The sequence below is a fragment of the Lolium perenne genome, chromosome 3 (assembly GCF_019359855.2).
Source record: "Lolium perenne isolate Kyuss_39 chromosome 3, Kyuss_2.0, whole genome shotgun sequence".
NCBI classification, from domain to species: domain Eukaryota; kingdom Viridiplantae; phylum Streptophyta; class Magnoliopsida; order Poales; family Poaceae; genus Lolium; species Lolium perenne.
This window is the reverse complement of record NC_067246.2, coordinates 196,925,158-196,939,140: the sequence shown is the minus strand read 5'-3', so window position 1 is coordinate 196,939,140 and position 13,983 is coordinate 196,925,158. Positions and strand designations below refer to the sequence as shown.

The 13,983-nt window shown below is 42.4% G+C and overlaps 1 long non-coding RNA gene across 1 annotated transcript; it reads left to right on the top strand.

Annotated features, from left to right (window-relative positions):
• The first annotated feature begins 4,095 nt into the window (after positions 1-4,095).
• On the top strand, positions 4,096-6,808 carry LOC127338486 (uncharacterized). Its single transcript, XR_007874379.2, has 2 exons — positions 4,096-4,342; positions 5,374-6,808. It is a non-coding gene; the product is annotated as an uncharacterized lncRNA (long non-coding RNA).
• The last annotated feature ends 7,175 nt before the right edge of the window (positions 6,809-13,983 follow it).

Genomic DNA, 13,983 nt, shown 5'->3' with positions numbered 1-13,983 from the left:
GCAGAGAAGTGTGGTTTTGGGTTTCAAACATGGAAATTTCAAAAACCTCCCAAAAAGCTTCATTTTAATTAGACTGGCTGGTTAATTAAGAAGGATCCATGATTAATTACCTTTTCATTGTCATGTTTTAAACTTGTTTAAATCTTGGTCGAACCTAGGATTTGACCAAGATTCAAATGGGCATAAAATTTCAGAAAAAAATCGAAAGAATGAAAAACCAAAGCACATAGCCTTGTTATGTCATATAGTAAGCATTCAAATTGATAAACATGGTCTAGACATATTCAAACCAGAAAAATCATGTATCTACCCCTAACCCTAAACTCTGTCTTATGAAGTCAAGCATGAACAGAAGTACGGTGGTTTTGGGTTTCAAACATGGTAAATTCAAGAACCTCCCAAAAGCTTCATTTTAGAGTTACTAAGAGAAAGATCCAGACTTAATTACCTTATCATTTTCACATGTTAAACTTGTTTAAATCTTGCTCAACAAACCTAGGATTTTACCAAGATTCTCAAATGGGCATAAAAATCAAAAAATGAAATACCAATGCACATAGTCCTCTTATGTCATATAGTAAGCATTCAAGTTGATAAACAAGGTCTAGACATATTAATCAAACAAGACAAATCATGTATCTACCCCCTATCGACCCTAAACTTCGTCTTATGAAGTCAAGCATGAAGAGAAGTGGTTTTGGGTTTCAAACATGGAAATTTCAAAAACCTCCCAAAATTCAGCTTCATTTTAGAGCGACTAAGAAGGATCGATGCTTACCTTTTCATTTCCATGTTTTAAACTTATTTAAATCTTGGTCAAACCTAGGATTTGACCAAGATTCAAATGGGCATAAAAATTCAGACAAAAAATCTAAAGAATGAAAAACCAAAGCACATAGCCTTCTTAATTATGTCATATAGTAAACACTCAAGTTGATAAACAAGGTCTAGACATATTCAAACCAGAAAAATCATGTGTATATCTACCCCTAACCCTAAACTCTGTCTTATGAAGTCAATCATGAAGAGAATTGGTTTTGGGTTTCAAACATGGAAATTTCAAGTACGTCCCAAAAGCTTCATATATTTTAGAGTGACTAATTAAGAAGGATCTTGGCTTACGTTTTCATTTTCATGCTTGAAACTTGTTTAAATCTTGGTTGAACCTAGGATTTGACCAGAATCAAATGTGCATAAAATTCTTAAAAAAAATAGAAAAATGCAAAACAAAAGCACATGGTCTTCTTATGTCATATAGTAAGCATTCAAGTTGATAAACAAGGTTTAGACATATTCAAACCAGACAAATCATGTATCTACCCCCTAACCCTAAACTCGGTCTTATGAAGTCTAGCATGAGGAGAAGTCGTTTTGGGTTTCAAACGTTTAAGCCAAAAGCCCCATTTCAAATATTTCAAACTTATTCAAATTTGGTTCAAATTTGAAAGACATACAAGTTATAGCACACATAGTGCATACATTCTCACACATACTGCACTAGATGCTACACCGGCCTATAGTTTGAGGCCATTGGATGAGGTCGAAAAAAATCTTGGATTAGAAATGGGGTTGTTCGAACCCCGTAGTTGGATTTTTTGAACCTTGATCTGTAGTACTGGGCAAAACCCTAGTTTAACCTATTTAATTATAGATTCGTAGGTCGATTTTTCTACCTTTTTATTATTACTATGCAAAGACATGTGTGTTTGCCCGTCGAGTGAAACTCGGAGGAAGAGGGATCACTCGGAAGGAGAGAAGAAGGGAGAGAATTATGGTGTCTCCCCTTTTTCGGGTGATGATGTTGACTTTTGTGCAGGGTTTGTCAGTGAGCAGGAGGTGCGAGCGAGCGAGCGAGTCGAGCGAGGCCGAGAATGAGAGAGATTTGTTTTTTTTTGTGAGAGGGACAACCGAAGGATCCAGAAGGACCCACAGACTTCCAATACGCATCCTGATGCGTCTTCTCTTGACAAAGAAAATGGCTGGGAGTTTGCGTACCTATTGCACGTGACTTGTGCTCACTGAAGTATGGGACCTCACGCATGGGCACCACACGTAAGTGACAGACCTGCTGGTGTAAAAGCTCGGTTGATTATTATAGTGCATTAGAACAAAGTTTCCTATGGATTCAAGGGTAGGAAATCCAAGTTAACTCATTTACATGACATTATTTTTTCCATGAAGCAAAGTTAACGCACCTATCAATTGGTACATTTTGGAGTGACTAAGAATGATCCAGGCTTACTTATTCGTTTTCACGTGTAAAACTTGTCTAAATCTTGGTCAAACAAAATTGGCAGAAAATTCAAAAAAAAAAACAGAAAAATGAAAAACCAAAGCACATAGTCTTCTTATGTCATATAGTAAGCATTAAAGTTGATAAACAAGGTCTAGACATATTCAAACCATACAAATCATGTATCTACCCGCTAACCCCTAAACTATGTCTTAAGAAGTCAAGCATGAAGAGAAGTGGTTTTGGGTTTCAAACATGGAAATTTCAAAAACCTCCCAAAACTTCATTTTAGGGTGACTAAGAAGGATACAGGCTTCCCTTTTCATTTTCATGTTCTATACTTGTTTAAATCTTGGTCAAACCTAGGATTTGACCAAGATTCAAATGGGCACAAAAAAATAAAAAAATAAAAGCACATAGTGTTCTTATGTCATATCGTAAGCATTCAAGTTGATAAACAAGGTCTAGATATATCCAAACTAGACAAATCATGTATCTACCCCCTATCGACCCTAAACTTCGTCTTATGAAGTCAAGCATGAAGAGAAGTGGTTTTGGGTTTCAAACATGGAAATTTCAAAAACCTCCCAAAATTCAGCTTCATTTTAGAGCGACTAAGAAGGATCGATGCTTACCTTTTCATTTCCATGTTTTAAACTTATTTAAATCTTGGTCAAACCTAGGATTTGACCAAGATTCAAATGGGCATAAAAATTCAGACAAAAAATCTAAAGAATGAAAAACCAAAGCACATATATAGCCTTCTTAATTATGTCATATAGTAAACACTCAAGTTGATAAACAAGGTCTAGACATATTCAAACCAGAAAAATCATGTGTATATCTACCCCTAACCCTAAACTCTGTCTTATGAAGTCAATCTAGGATTTAACCAAGATTCAAATGGGCATAAAATAAAAAAACAGAAAAATGAAAAACCAAAGCGCACATAGTCTTCTTATATGTCATATAGTAAGCATTAAAGTTGATAAACAAGGTCTGGACATATTCAAACTAGCTAGACAAATCATGTATCTACCCCCTAACCCCTAAACTCTGTCTTATGACGAAGTCAAGCATGAAGATAAGTGGTTTTGGGTTTCAAACATGGAAATTTCAAAAACCTCCCAAAAACTTCATTTTAGGGTGACTAATTAAGAAGGATACAGGCTTCCCTTTTCATTTTCATGTTCTATACTTGTTTAAATCTTGGTCAAACCTAGGATTTGACCAAGATTCAAATGTGCATCAAAATTCCAAAAAAAATCAGAAAAATGAAAAACCAAAGCACATAGTTTTCTTATGTCACATACATATATATTGTAACATCCCGTTTTTTATGAGCTGAATTTTTTTTTAGGTAAAGGATGTTGCAGCAGAATAAAATAAAATAAGTTTTTCTATATTTGATTGCTAGAATTGATTCTGAAATAATTGGAATCAATTACTTAAACTTGAGTTTGATTCTGATTTGCCATCTCTTCTTAATTGGTTTTCCTCAAGTTTGCTTTTGGATTTAGTCATGCAGATGTACGTGCATGCATGCTTGGCTGAAACCATGCAGTGTACATACACACATGGCTTGGCCGACTGCTTGTATACGTGATGTCGATTCTGCTCTTGTTTCTTCTCTTGTTCCTGCCGATGTAGCCCAAGCCCATGAACCCAACCTGCTTAGGCCCGGCCGACCTAGTTTAGGCAGCCCAGAATCGCACGGAGCGAGGAGGTTGAGTTCGTGTACAGCACGTATAGCGCCGTCGTGTGAAAATCGTTGTTCCGATTCTCCCGGCACGATACCGCCTCGCACAGCTAGGTATAAAGTCTCAAGTCGACGCCCTGGCTCTTCTTTCCCACCCCACGCCGCCACCCAAAGCCCTAGAGGCTTAGATCGATCTAATCTCGCGGAACTCCGCGAGGCCGCCGCCGAACGCCGCTCGCGTTCCCGGCGATTCAGGGCACTAGAGGCGGAGCTGCTGCGCCAGGAGGATCACCGAGACGAGGGGAGTTCATCCACGGAGCTAGAAGGCCGAGTTGCTGACCACAGACGACACCCATGGCACCAACGCCAACTCTGAACACCGACTTCAACCACGAACTGCGTCACGCTCGGTGAGCACCAGTAGAAATCCTTGCACACACGCGCTACACATCTATATGCCTACCTCCTAGACATGGTTTCCAGCCTTAGTTTTACAGTTTGTCGAGTCGCCGGTGAACCGAATGTCATCCGGTGGCATAGTCAGTTTAGCACGCCTAGAACACGTTTTCTGTTTCCAACTCATGTTAGGTAACCAGTGACTCTAGGAAGTTAGTAGTCCGGATGGTTGTGTTTATATTCGCTGTTTATCAAACTATGTCCGAAGTTGTAGTTGAAGTCGTTGCATACAGCATAGAACCGTACAGGCCATTGTAGTTGCATATGCATAGCTGATATACTGCTTCTAGCTTCGTGATGTCTAGCTAATTTGGTTACAGCTATTACGTTTTTATCATGGATGTTTAGCTATAGGGTTACTGTTCGACATAATCATTGAACGGTTGACTAGCTAGTGAGGTATTTATCGGTAGAACATGTCAAATTGTTTGTAAATCTTGATCAATACGGTTTGCTGGTTCTGTTTCTTTTAGATTGGAGTAATATTAACATACATTTAAGTGCATGTTGCTCATCATGTTGAATAGTAATTTAGCAAGTAATTTCTTGTGTTAGCATAAATCCCGAAGATGCTGCATTAGTGTCATGCTGCTGTTAATATTGCTTTACTTGGTTCATGTATACTGAATAGTAGTTGTTGCTGTGGTCGCATGTTTAAATTACGCTAATTGATCATTAACATGGGCATGAGTATTATTAGTAGCAGGTAGTTTGTTTGCACATCGCATTTTAGAAATCATGCAATTTATACACTTGGGCTTAATACGTTTCCTAAAATATTTCATTACCCAATTTAGAGCGATCATCATGCGTTGTACCCTAGTTAACCCCAATCCGGTACGAGTCATTCCAGTCCCGTTCTTGTACTATGTACTATTTATGCCGCATGACCGACACATATTATTTATTTGGAGCTTTCTATTTGGATTTTATTGGCGTTTATTTGAAGTTGGTATTTATTGTGGTTCATCGTTATGACGAGTAGGGAGTGACGGGAACGGGTCGAACCAAGACTACGAAGGAGGGTTTTTCGACAACAACGAAGGCATGCCCTCTCATCATATTTATCCCAGTTTTACAACATGCATGATATTTTATGTTTTACAAATATATGCTATTTTATTCCAGTAGCTAGCGTGTCGATTGACACACCAACTTGATCTGCTTGTCGCCTCTTACTTGATACCCTGAGTAGTGATTATATATAATTCTGATAGAGTAGAATGCTTAGCCATGCTAAATAATCATTAGGAAACTTCATGTTGCCTCTCTGGAGGAATTGATCGACCTATAGGTCAAAACACCCCTTTGAACATTTGTTGAGCTCGTTGAGCTGGGCTAGTTAGCCATTGTTGTTTCCTCTACTCTATGCTACTCTGGGTGAAACTTACCATCTAAACATGGCGCGGGCGACAGCTGGATCAGATGTTGACGGAGCGGTTGGCTGCCCTTCATTTGTTGGAGGGAACAATCCGTCGTTCGTGCCGCATAAGGATCCTAACAAGTCTTGGATTTGAAGATTGTGACAACCGTACAACCACATGCTATATGGGCACTGGCTTGGTTGAGTATGTTAGTCAGCCTTAGGTGTCGATGTCGCCGTACCGCTGATGAGGTGTCTGCCTACGGGGGAACCTTCGGCACAGATGGGGGGACCGGTTTGGGGACGTACTCTCAGTTCCGTGCGCCATACCCGGTGGGCATGTCACATCTTTGGGGGATCTAGCTAAAAGACCTCGTCACAAACTTCCTATTGCTATGCTAGCGACGGCTGGTTGCAACAAGGCGAGATTGTGACATGTGGTGAAAGTGTACCACCTCTGCAGAGCTAAACCTATTCGAATAGCCGTGTCCACGGTCATGGACGACACATGAATCCTTCTTGACATACAGTAACCTGTTTTGCTATTTCCCTCTTTGCCTCCATCCTTTCCTTGGAATCTGAATCCCATGATATATGTGAGTTGTCGTGGACAGTCACATTGATGAGAAATATTACACTGAATAAAAAACATGTTTTCGTCTAAAACTGCTTTTATCAAATCTAGTGTATTATTGCAAATAAAATTGGCTTTTCTGCAAAAGAACCATATAGCCTTTCTTTGAAGCCTCATGTAGATTTAGTAGGTTTGCACGAGGGGGCATGTTGAGTACGAAATGTACTCATGGCAAAACTTTTGTTGATATTCAGAGTACTATGAAGATGGTGAAGACTATGGCGACTACGACGACGCTGAGGAGTGAGGCCTCGGGGACTACATCGACTGCCTGTGGCTGAGATGGAGTTACTTCGCATTTTATTATCCGCTGTGCTTTCTGGTTGTAATAAATGTCACAAGACATTTCACTTTGTGGCTCAAACTTTGTAATAATTACTTTTTGCACGTTCTGCAATGATATTCATTTCGCTGTGTCGTCAAGCTAATCCTGGATTGACGAGTCACACAGGGGGTCGGAATGTTAAGTTCCGGTTCTCACAGAAGTGGTATCAGAGCCGACGTCGACCTAGTCACGTGGCCTTAGTTAGAATGGAAAAACTTTTATAACAATTTGAAATTTTTTTTTTATTTAATTATGAAAGTCCTCGTAGTCTAATTCCTGACTATTGCTATTCCTTGTCTTACCTTTTCACCATTTGTTCTTAAATTTCTTCCCTAACCACTTCTTTAGTATATAATATCCTATCTAGGCAAAAGCCATCTCAAGAACGCATGGATTCAAGAGTCATATATCAAGTACTCGATACTTCAATACCCAGTTGAGAGAAGACAAACCATATAGGATGAGTTAAATAGAATCCTTTTAGGTATGTACTACGTATGTTAGGGGATTTTGCTTGAGTATTGACTACATCTGTTTGGTTATTTTATGTAGTCATACTAAACCATATTTTACAAAGTAATTTGATTGAAGTTTATTTGGATATTCCATGTTTGGTTATAGATTTGGTTATGGGTTAGTTTCTTTTTCCCTCTTATCTATCCTAACTTGGAACAACGACACAGGATGAATGCAAATCGGGGTCGTGGTCGCGGAGGACGTGGACGCGGACGTGGTCGCGCGCCAGCGTTTCAGGAGAATTTCGTCGAGGGTGAAGTTCACGACACGGACAGTGACACCGAGAATGAGGGACCAGAGCAGCCGCCACCACCGCCACCGGTTAACATTGCGCAAGTGATGCTGATGCAGACACAGCTACTGCAGCAGATGGCCGCCACTCTGGTGAACCAGAATCAGAATCAAAACCAAAACCAGAATCAAAATCCTCCTCCACCCCAGTCCAAGCTTGCAGAGTTCATGAGGACGAAGCCACCCACCTTTGCGGGATCAGCGGACCCTATTGAGGCAGACGATTGGCTGAAGGATATTCGCCGGAAGCTCAACCTGGTGAGTGTTAATGCTCAAGACCGTGTGAAGTATGCTGCGCATCAACTTCAGGGTGTGGCCGCGGATTGGTGGGAGAACTATTGTGAGGCGCATGATAACGCCGAGGGGATCATGTGGAATGAGTTTGCTGAATCATTTCGCACTGCACACATACCAGCTGGTCTTATGGAGCTGAAGAGGGATGAATTTCGAGCTCTGGTTCAGGGGAAGATGACAGTCTCTGAGTACTGGGACCGTTTCACCCAGTTATCTCGCTACGGAAGGGCGGATATTCCCACTGAGGCGGATAAGATTTCTAAGTTTCTGAGGGGCCTGAACCTAGGTCTGAAGGATAGGTTGGTGTCTCATGATTTTGCCAACTTCCAGAGTTTGGTCAACAAGGCTATTCTTCAGGAGAATTCAAAGAACGAACTTGATGAACACCGCAAGCGCAAGGCACCACAGAGTCAGTATGGGGCAGGGAGCTCACGCCAGAAGAACAATAACAACCCAGGATACCGTGGATCAGGTGCCAAGCCGGCGAAGCCTAATCCCAATGCTTCGTATGGTGCCTATCGTACTCCGAGAGCTGAAGTCGGAGGGAACCATGCCAACACTGCTGGGAGGACATGCTACAACTGTGGCGAAGAGGGTCACTTTGTTGCTGCATGCCCAGGCAAGAAGAACGCAGGGGCGACGCCCGTGAAGTTCAACTTAGGGTCTGCCGCCAAGACGCCAGCAGCGGGACGTGGACGAGGCATACTGCCTACCCCGGGAGGCGCACCTCATGCCTCAGGACAGCAAGGACGTGGCCAAGTCAACCATGTCACGGCAGAACAAGCACATGAAGCTTCAGACGTTGTCCTTGGTATGTTTCCAATCAACTCATGTTATGGTTCAGTACTTTTTGATTCTGGAGCTTCCCATTCGTTTGTTTCCAAGCAATTTGTTGAAAAACACCATTTGAAAACCGAGGGTATGAGTCGGGAGATGGCAGTACAATCACCTGGGGGAATTCTTACTATGGGTTTAAAATGTCCTAAGGTGATCATACCGATCGAAGGAGTAGAGTTTCTAGCTGATCTCATAGTGTTAGACTCTAAAGGGTTAGATGTTATTCTGGGCATGAACTGGTTAGTAAAACACAAAGCTATGATAGACTGTGGCCTTGGAACAGTATCGCTGACTAGTAAGAATGGAACTGTGGTGGATTACCAACCCAAGTCAGCACCTCATACCGCAGCGGAAAGTATTCTGAACAGCTTGAAGGAGATGGTTGTCTCAGATGTTAGAGTGGTTAGGAAATACCCTGATGTTTTCCCGGATGAGTTACCTGGTCTGCCACCAGACCGTGAGATAGAGTTTGCCATTGAGTTAGTCCCGGGCACGGCTCCTATTGCAAAGAGACCATATAGGATGCCGACAAATGAACTAGCTGAAATGAAGAAGCAAATTGAGGAGCTTTTAGAGAAGGGATATGTTAGACCAAGCACCTTGCCTTGGGGAGCACCGGTGTTGTTTGTTATGAAGAAAGATGGTACCATGCGAATGTGTGTGGATTACCGTGCCCTTAATGAAGTGACCATCAAGAATAAATACCCTTTGCCTAGGATTGATGATTTGTTTGATCAATTGAAGGGAGCTTCTGTCTTCTCTAAGATAGACCTCAGATCGGGATACCATCAGTTGAAGATCCGACCAGAAGACATACCAAAGACAGCCTTTGTCACTCGGTATGGTCTGTACGAATTTTTGGTGATGTCCTTTGGACTCACGAATGCACCGGCCTACTTTATGAATCTCATGAATAAAGTGTTCATGGATTGCTTGGATAAGTTTGTCGTAGTGTTCATCGATGATGTGTTGATTTACTCTCGTAATGAGGAGGATCATGAAAAGCACCTTCGGATTGTTCTGGAAAGGCTTAGAGAACATCAACTCTATGCCAAGTTTAGCAAGTGTGAGTTTTGGCTGAAACAAGTGGATTTCCTTGGTCATGTCATCTCGGCGGAAGGAGTAGCAGTGGATCCGGCTAAAGTGGAATCAGTACTTAGTTGGAAACAGCCGAAGAATGTGTCAGAGATACGTAGTTTCCTTGGTCTTGCGGGATATTACCGTCGATTCATAGAGGATTTCTCGCGGATTGCAAGACCGATGACACAATTGATCAAGAAGGATAAAAAGTTTGAGTGGACACCAGCTTGTGAAACCAGTTTTCAAGAACTCAAGAGGAGATTGACATCGGCTCCGGTGCTAATATTGCCGGATATTCGGAAGGATTTTGAAGTTTATTGTGATGCTTCTAAACAAGGATTGGGTTGTGTGCTCATGCAACAAGGCAAGGTTGTGGCCTATGCATCGAGACAGTTACGCCCTCATGAAGTGAACTATCCTACCCATGACTTAGAGTTGGCTGCCGTAGTTCAGGCCTTAAAGATATGGAGGCACTACCTTATTGGCAACCGTTGTGAAATATATACGGATCATAAGAGTTTGAAGTATATTTTTACTCAACCGGACTTGAACCTGAGGCAAAGGAGATGGTTGGAGTTGATTAAGGACTACAATATTGGCGTGAATTACCACCCTGGTAAAGCCAATGTCGTAGCGGATGCGTTGAGCAGAAAGGTTTATTGCAATAACCTCATGATTCAAGAAGCTCAACCAGAATTGCACGAAGAGTTCAGAAAGCTGAACTTGAATGTGAGTCTCGCTGAAAATGAGGAGGTATTAGAAGTCAAGTTCACTCTAGAGGATCAAGTTAGAGAAGCCCAGAAAAATGACACGGGGATCGAAGAGATTCGAGCAAAAATCAAGTCAGGAGAAGCGCCTGAATACAAGGAGGATGAAAGTGGAAGCATTTGGTTTCGAGATCGCTTATTGGTGCCCAACCAAAAGGAACTCAAGGATGCAATCATGAAAGAGGCACACGACACATCATATTCCATACACCCGGGAAGCACAAAGATGTATCACGATCTCCGAGGTAGTTTCTGGTGGTCTAGCATGAAGCGAGAGATTGCAGAGTATGTATCTAGGTGTGATGTATGCCGCAGAGTCAAGGCAGAGCATCAGAAGCCTGCGGGGCTGCTTCAACCACTCAAAGTCCCTGAGTGGAAATGGGAAGAAATCGGGATGGACTTCATTACAGGACTCCCGAGGACGACAGCGGGATATGATTCTATTTGGGTCATCGTGGATCGATTAACCAAGCCAGCTCACTTTATCCCTGTGAAGACCACTTTTAAGGGGGAGAAATTGGCCGAATTATACATGGCCAGAATTGTTTGCCTACATGGAGTCCCCAAAAAGATTGTGTCTGATCGAGGTACTCAATTTACCTCAAGGTTTTGGAAGAAGATACATGAAGTCTTGGGCACACAGTTGAATTTTAGTACCGCCTACCATCCACAGACTGATGGACAAACTGAGCGTGTGAATCAGATTTTGGAAGACATGCTTCGAGCATGTGCTCTAACCTGTCAGCGCACATGGGACAAGAGTTTGCCGTACGCAGAATTCTCTTACAACAATAGCTTTCAAGCGAGCCTACAAATGTCTCCATTTGAAGCTTTGTATGGACGGAAGTGCCGCAACCCACTTAACTGGCATGAGGTGGGAGAGAACCAAGTATTTGGACCCGATACTCTAGGGGAGGCAGATAAGCAGGTAAAGATGATTCGGGAAAGGCTACGGGCCGCCCAATCTAGGCAGAAGGTATATGCGGATAGACGCCGTCACGAGTTATCATTTGAGAAGGGTGACGATGTGTACTTGAAAGTATCTCCACTTCGCGGGATGCGACGTTTTGGACTAAAGGGAAAATTGGCACCTCGATACATTGGACCGTTTACAATCACCGCCCGTCGCGGCGAGGTTGCTTATGAGTTAGCACTACCCGAGAAGCTGTCGAAAGTGCATAATGTGTTTCACGTGTCCCAGCTGAAGAAATGTTTTGATAAGCCAGAAGAAGAGGCTCGGAAAACCTCGTTGGATGCCATAGAAGTTCAAGATGACTTGACTTATGAAGAGTACCCCGTTAAAATTCTCGACGAACAGTTGAGAACAACTAGAAGGAATGTGATCAAATTCTGCAAAGTTCAATGGAGCAACCATAGCGAGGAAGAAGCGACATGGGAACGGGAAGATGCCCTCCGAGAGGAGTTTCCAAATCTTTTCTTTTAGGTCGAATCTCGGGGTCGAGATTCCTTGTAAGGGGGGTAGAATTGTAACATCCCGTTTTTTATGAGCTGAATTTTTTTTTAGGTAAAGGATGTTGCAGCAGAATAAAATAAAATAAGTTTTTCTATATTTGATTGCTAGAATTGATTCTGAAATAATTGGAATGAATTACTTAAACTTGAGTTTGATTCTGATTTGCCATCTCTTCTTAATTGGTTTTCCTCAAGTTTGCTTTTGGATTTAGTCATGCAGATGTACGTGCATGCATGCTTGGCTGAAACCATGCAGTGTACATACACACATGGCTTGGCCGACTGCTTGTATACGTGATGTCGATTCTGCTCTTGTTTCTTCTCTTGTTCCTGCCGATGTAGCCCAAGCCCATGAACCCAACCTGCTTAGGCCCGGCCGACCTAGTTTAGGCAGCCCAGAATCGCACGGAGCGAGGAGGTTGAGTTCGTGTACAGCACGTATAGCGCCGTCGTGTGAAAATCGTTGTTCCGATTCTCCCGGCACGATACCGCCTCGCACAGCTAGGTATAAAGTCTCAAGTCGACGCCCTGGCTCTTCTTTCCCACCCCACGCCGCCACCCAAAGCCCTAGAGGCTTAGATCGATCTAATCTCGCGGAACTCCGCGAGGCCGCCGCCGAACGCCGCTCGCGTTCCCGGCGATTCAGGGCACTAGAGGCGGAGCTGCTGCGCCAGGAGGATCACCGAGACGAGGGGAGTTCATCCACGGAGCTAGAAGGCCGAGTTGCTGACCACAGACGACACCCACGGCACCAACGCCAACTCTGAACACCGACTTCAACCACGAACTGCGTCACGCTCGGTGAGCACCAGTAGAAATCCTTGCACACACGCGCTACACATCTATATGCCTACCTCCTAGACATGGTTTCCAGCCTTAGTTTTACAGTTTGTCGAAGTCGCCGGTGAACCGAATGTCATCCGGTGGCATAGTCAGTTTAGCACGCCTAGAACACGTTTTCTGTTTCCAACTCATGTTAGGTAACCAGTGACTCTAGGAAGTTAGTAGTCCGGATGGTTGTGTTTATATTCGCTGTTTATCAAACTATGTCCGAAGTTGTAGTTGAAGTCGTTGCATACAGCATAGAACCGTACAGGCCATTGTAGTTGCATATGCATAGCTGATATACTGCTTCTAGCTTCGTGATGTCTAGCTAATTTGGTTACAGCTATTACGTTTTTATCATGGATGTTTAGCTATAGGGTTACTGTTCGACATAATCATTGAACGGTTGACTAGCTAGTGAGGTATTTATCGGTAGAACATGTCAAATTGTTTGTAAATCTTGATCAATACGGTTTGCTGGTTCTGTTTCTTTTAGATTGGAGTAATATTAACATACATTTAAGTGCATGTTGCTCATCATGTTGAATAGTAATTTAGCAAGTAATTTCTTGTGTTAGCATAAATCCCGAAGATGCTGCATTAGTGTCATGCTGCTGTTAATATTGCTTTACTTGGTTCATGTATACTGAATAGTAGTTGTTGCTGTGGTCGCATGTTTAAATTACGCTAATTGATCATTAACATGGGCATGAGTATTATTAGTAGCAGGTAGTTTGTTTGCACATCGCATTTTAGAAATCATGCAATTTATACACTTGGGCTTAATACGTTTCCTAAAATATTTCATTACCCAATTTAGAGCGATCATCATGCGTTGTACCCTAGTTAACCCCAATCCGGTACGAGTCATTCCAGTCCCGTTCTTGTACTATGTACTATTTATGCCGCATGACCGACACATATTATTTATTTGGAGCTTTCTATTTGGATTTTATTGGCGTTTATTTGAAGTTGGTATTTATTGTGGTTCATCGTTATGACGAGTAGGGAGTGACGGGAACGGGTCGAACCAAGACTACGAAGGAGGGTTTTTCGACAACAACGAAGGCATGCCCTCTCATCATATTTATCCCAGTTTTACAACATGCATGATATTTTATGTTTTACAAATATATGCTATTTTATTCCAGTAGCTAGCGTGTCGATTGACACACCAACTTGATCTGCTT